The following is a 6,589-nucleotide window of genomic DNA, read 5'->3' as shown; positions in this document are numbered from 1 at the left end:
CGGAAATTATAGGCTGTCTTTAAGGCTTTGTCTGAGACCTACCACCTCTCATGACTGCCATGACAAGTTAAAGTGGCAACCTCATGTGAGCCACTTCAAATTATTAAGAGGAAGAAATATGCTATACTTTAGTTAAGTATATTTATTCCTTTACCCTTAAAGGAAAAGTAGTAGGATAATTAGACATTTGTCCAAGAAATTTCTCCTCCATTTTTGGAGGAGGTGTCCCAAGCACTGTACACATTCCTCCTCAAAACCAGCAAAATGCCCAAGTTTCTAGGAGCCTGACCCGGACAGCAGGCTAGCAGACTACCATAAAGATCAGGAAGCTCATTTTACATGAGCAGTGAGGTAGGAAATAATTTCTCCATTTTCCATTAGTTCCATTTGCATGAGTATTTTAGTAGGACCACCATATCAAGGCTGCAAAATCCATTCACAGAAAATAGCTATGACTTACCTGTGTATGTTTGTTTCCATCTAATTGTTGTCTGTAGTTTTGTAACCCAGATATAGAAGTTCATATCTATTGCTTATTAGACATCTATAAACTAGGTTAGATCTGGACATAATTCTACACACAAGGTAAAAATATAAACTGAAAGTATTGGAATTACAGAAAGCCACTTCCTTGTGGTAAAGCATTTCCAAACATTAAATTCCATTGTTTCTTCTTGTTGTAATTCTGGTTTTAAAATGTTCACAGAGTAATGAATTACAATTAATTGTATGAATGTATAAATGTATACAAATCAATGTATCTCAGTTCTTATTCTGGAAAATCTGGTCACTCCACCCAGTGGATATTATGTGCACCAAACATTGAATATCTGTTAAGTCACATTCTTTGTTTGGTGTTCTTTAGCCATCTTCATTGTAACTATTCAAATCATTCTAAGAGTTGTTTTATTATAATACCTTCAATGTTAAATATCATCCTAGTTAATTAACTTACTGGTTTATTACTGAACCTTTACAGAGCGTACAAACAAATGTTTATTCCTGATATGTATGCCTAGGTGCTAATTCTCTTTCCATGACAAAATGAAAGTTTCCCATCACTAGCTTTCTTCAACTGAATTTGGAAACCTGGAGATTTTTGAGTGTTTATGGAATATGAAATGACAAACAGAGACTGTAGGCAGAAAATCTCCCCCTTGTCCAAGTGGAGCAATTGAACATTCAAATGTTTCTCTTTAGCAAAAATTGTTTATACAATTGCTATGAATGCCCATAGCATTCAGGACATCCAAGAGAGTAAGAAGGAACTCAAGTGAAGGAAAAGGCTGCAAACTGTAATAACCGTGTCCTATGACCCAGCTGTCTTATTTCACATAACCAGTAAAATGTGCTTTAGAAGCCACTAATCAGTTGATTTCCAGTGGAAAAAGGTAACAATTCCTTTGCATTCAAAGGAAAGGAACAAAAGCAGAAACTGTGGGAGTCAGAACAATGGCGCCCAGGGTAGGCAACCTTATGTGGTAAAACTATTTGATTGCTATAAAGGCATTCTAGGCCTACCCCCCGCCTAGGGCAACTCCATAGCTTCAGCATTTCCATCCCCCAAACTCTCACAAAGCAGTGGGAAACTGACTGCTGAACATCTTGAATTGTGCTGACTTTGAGATGCAGGGAACCAGCAGAAAATTAGTCAATGCATATTGTCTTCCCTTCTGGCTGATTAACAGTAGAGGGTAAATAACATCATTCAATTAATGACTTGCCCCTTGAGTTTCAACTGACCCTAGAGTCACAAAAATCTCTTCACTCCCATTCCAAACCACCAGCCAAATAAACACAGATAGTGGAAAAAACATGAATAAGGGAATAGTAGAGAAGCAGTCTTTATTTTATTTCTTTTATGTGTGGAATGCAAGTGATGAGATTAGTTGGACTGGGAGAATAAACAATGCAGAGAGCAAAAGACGAATTACAGGAACAAGATACTGAACCTCAGTATAGGGACAGTAGGGGTAGAGATTAATGCTTGACTTGAACCTAAGAGATGGCAGCACCAGTCAAACTAATGGGAAAATAGACCACCCAAAATATTGACAGAACCCCACTGACAGAACCCCAAAATACCAGTTTTGTTGCTATTTCAAATAAACCAGAGAAAGAAATGGATTCATCTCCTCAAACAAACATCATGAGATAAAACATTTCTAGATTCAATAGAAAAATAAGCCAAGTAATGGTATGGAGATGCCCTCATCTTTGGGAAAATGTTGTATTTAAAGAGCATTACAGTTAAGTAACAAAAAGCCCAGGTTATTTTTTCATCATCCTCATCTGCCTCCTTCAATGAAGAAGAAAAAAAATACACCTGTCTTGTATAAGAAAGCTATTTATGGAGGATCATCCTGCTTGCTCTGCCTTTGTCTCCCATATGTCTTCATTCCTTACTTGCCACCTAATTTTAGACTCAGCACAAGGCAAGGACTTTTTTACATTTTGCCAGGGAGAGAGGTCTAAAAAGAAATCGAGTTGTTCCCTCATGTGCCTCATGGAACAATTTGTTTATTGAAGATTAACCCCCATCTGTTCCTGTTTTCATCACAGAGCACATTTGGAAATCTGACACACTTTGATGCCTCAAGGGCAGGCTGTAGAAGACAACCCCCTCAGATATCACAACCCCCTCAGATATCACACTGCATCCAAGTCCTACCACTAGAAGCAAATGTCATCGCCTACTTCCATATCCATAACACTTGGAGTTAATTGGAACTGGTGCATACCTACCCTAAAGGTGTATTACAGACTTAATTGCTAGGAAGAAGCTTCCATACTAACTTTAAATGTTTGATTTCTTCCAAAGAAGCAACAGCAGTTAAAAAAAAGCTAATGCTGTTTAAATTAGAGCATCCTTTCCCGGAGACCAATCAATTTCTTTTAATCTTTAGATCTAGTCTTTTATTTTTCAGTCCTATAGTTGTCTTTATAAACCCAAGCTCACTGCAATTGCCAAGAATCCCTGGCCCATTTACTTTTACTGTTCAAAACTATGTTCGGTGGTTAGTATAAGAGCCAATGATGATCCTCTTGGAGCAAGCCATGGGCCCATCTAGCTCAGCATTCTGAGTTGCACAATAGCCATTTGGGAAGCTCACAGGCCTGGACAAAAGAGCAGTAACTTACTTCCTATTGTGCCTCTGAATGGCTCATGCTCCAAGTAGTGACTATGGGGAGACAAGCCAATACCAGTAAATACCAGATCTCAGAAAGTTCTAACAATCACCATGTAGACTGCATTTGTTGTGACTCCGGCTCCCAAGCCTGTCCTCATGGAGGAAGATGACTCTGAAAGTGATGGGGAGGAACTGACAAGGCCTCCCTCTCCAGGACCCTCCTTTCTGGCAATGCCTCAGGTTCCAGCTGAAGGCCAGGAGGAAAGCATGTCGGGGCACCTACTAATAGGGAGTGATGAAGATCAATCTTGGATTGATCCCAGGCAGTGTCAGAGGGAGAGGCGTGCGTAGCAAAGGAAGAGGTGGGGAAGGGCCAGAGATTGCTGAGTCACTGAGCCATGCCCCACAGGGGATAAAAGTGGGTGGGGTTGCTCTGCAGGCTCTGTGACGGACAAAAATTGCATATTGTGAGCTTCGAATGGGATATTTTTCAGGCTTAAGGCTTGGACTTTGTGAATGACTTCTGACTACTCTTTGAACTCTTGGTTGCCCCAGCAACGGACTACAGATACGCTGACTCCTGTTTCTAGAGGTGATAAGAAACTTGGCAGGCATTCGGAAAGTAGCTGCCAGAATTTTTATCTGCTAAAGGGATTCAGGTCGGCTTGTAAAAATAAATTACTGGTAGATATCTTTTGCTCGTGTGTCTGCCTATGTGAGGTGGGGGGACAGAACAGCACTGTGTTCATTTCAAGCATAAGAGGAACACAAAATGGGTCATTTTGAGTTTTCCATTTTCTTTTGTTTCTTTGCTTGCAGAATGACTGCTACTAGTTGGTTATAATGGATGAAAGAGGGCATGAACCTGAAGGGATGTCTTCTTAGGAGAGCTGAGAGCATCTCACCTCTTTTTACTTCTTCCTCTGAGATTGTGAGGTGTGGCTGCTGCTATAAACATCCACATACATCTTGGAAAATCTGAGACAATCCGGAGATTTAGTTACTGATGAATCTATACACTTCCCATTTTCTTTTGTTTTTCTACTTAAATCTGTGGGTACAGATATGTATAATTTATAGAACTCATTGAGATTATTTTCGAAGTGCTGCCCTGTTTATTCTTATCAGTTTAACAGCCCCTTTTCTATTTAAGGTTTTTGACCTGGTTCAATGTAAGAAATTGGTGGTGACATCCTAATCCTCATTTAGAAACTGGCTGACATTCCCCTGATTCTTGATGCTTACTGCAACTGGTCACACAAAATCTGATTCTGAGCTGAGGTGAAAGAAATCTCTTCAGAACCAGCAAAAATGTATGATGGGGAATATAATAGCGCTAAATTGGCATGAAACTATTTTCTGGGTATAAAATTGTACAAGTTTTTTTTAAAAGGCCAACACCTGGACATTAGGAGTTTTCATACTCCAGTGATAAAGATATGTATATTAAGTATTAGAAAAAGTTATTCTTCAGCTTTAACAGGGCTTTCCCCCTACTTCATTCTGAATAAAGATTCAGATTGCTAATATATCTAACAAGCCCAGCAGCAAAAGGTTAGTTTGGGTCAACATATAATGGTGAGAAATAAGCAGCATAGCTGGTGATTAAAGACAAAAATAGACATTGGGAGTGGGCTGAAATAACTGGGAGAGTTTTCATTTTCTTTCTATTGTACTTCCCAGTGTCCATGAAAAGAATAAGGAAAATTATTCCCCATTCTCTCGAAATATTCTATTTTTCCAGTTCCATCAAACAGGAGAAAAGGGGAAAAAGAAAGATGAATGAATCTAGTTCATTTTCTCAAATTTTTGCAAATGCACAGTTCAAAATGGTTTCATGTTTTAAAAATTATGGCTTGTGGAGAACTATATCCCTACCCAGATTTGATGAGAGAAAAGAGACAGTTGTATTCCAATCTGTCCATTAGTCCAGGAGGCATACATCCACTCATAGAAAAATTCCTGCAAATTTGAAACCTCAGGCATCAGAAATTTGTCCAATCCTCATCCATCCATTCAGCTATAATCATTTCTATGGCAACCTTTTCCTAAACTTTCTCACAGTATGGTTTGATAGTTATTTTAACTTTTAGCTCTCTTAGATATGAAATTATATTTTGATAAATTGATTGTGGGCAATAGCTGGTGCCTCCAAATGTGTTTCACATCAATTTCCATTATTTCTAGATATGCTAGCCAGGCATCATGAAAGTTGAAGACATCTGGCAAGCTTTATGCTAGGATAGCTGAGTGTCTATATATTAAAAAATCTCAAATGTCTTCAGTCTCTTCAGGGATTTTCATTTAGTACCTCCTTCATAAAGAAACAGATTTTCTTAAAAACGTAATTAAAAAGTTAGTCTTGAACTGTTGTTGGTTTTTTTCATCAGTTTATTGTCTTTTGTACTTTTTTTGTTCAAGGCTCATTTATTTTATGAAGAGATTATGCACAAACTGAAAACAAATTCACCAACATGAATTTTCATTAATCCAGAATGTTAAAAGCAAGCCTTCAAACTAAATGCTACAAAAAATGGGAAATTGAAAGCTCAGCTAGTCACAATATTAACAGTCAATGGTGCCAACTTAATGCTTTGTTTAATCTATTGGCTTTAAAGAAATAAATGTAAAAACATTAAACTAAACTTCAAAACATAGAAAGAGAGACTTCCTGAAACAACCTTTACAAAATACATTTCTCAAAACACTTTGCCTACCAGTTCTGCTAATTCTTTTTCTCTCTCATATCAAGTGGTCTTAAATCTCCCAAATAAATTATTTACACTTACAAAAACTAATCAATGCAAAATCTGGAAAGAGAAGTCATTCTTCAGGCAGGGCTACATTTGTATAGACAGTCTGGCACATAAACATGCTCATACAGATACATAATCCAAATTTCTTTTACTATGGCAGTTATCCAAGACATTTAGGGGTACTGGAACAGTCTTATCTCTAAAAATGTAAGGCATTTCACTATTGTTTGACAAAGACTTTCATGTTGTGAATTTTTGTTTTCTTAACAAAGGAAAGATTCCATGTCAATAAATAATGGCATACAGGTTTATTTTGTTTTGTTTTTTTCCCCAGAAAAAGATAGCTCTGTATGAGGGGTGTTTCCAGTTAGGATTTATAGATCTGTAAGTGTCTATGGAGATTCTCAGTCATCCAGGTCATGGTTGTCCCAAAGATGCTTTTTAAAGAGACAACTGGACTTTCTTTGTTTTTCCTTGAAGATGTTTTGCTTCTCATCCAAGAAGCTTTTTCAGTTCTGAAGATGAAAAAGCACTTTTGGGATATAGATCGGTAATCATAGGTTAAATGTAAAAAAAAGGTTCTCTGTATAACTGTGGTCCCTTAATTTCCAGGGATTGGGTCTACTATTATCCCTAGCCATTGTCCATGCTGCCCGGTGCTGACAGAAGCTGTAATACAACAATCTAGGGACACACATTTAA

Source organism: Pituophis catenifer, unplaced genomic scaffold (genome assembly GCF_029215685.1).
Source record: "Pituophis catenifer annectens isolate HBS135680 unplaced genomic scaffold, rPitCat1.0.hap2 SCAF_3, whole genome shotgun sequence".
Taxonomy (NCBI): domain Eukaryota; kingdom Metazoa; phylum Chordata; class Lepidosauria; order Squamata; family Colubridae; genus Pituophis; species Pituophis catenifer.
Note: the sequence above shows the minus strand (reverse complement) of the source record.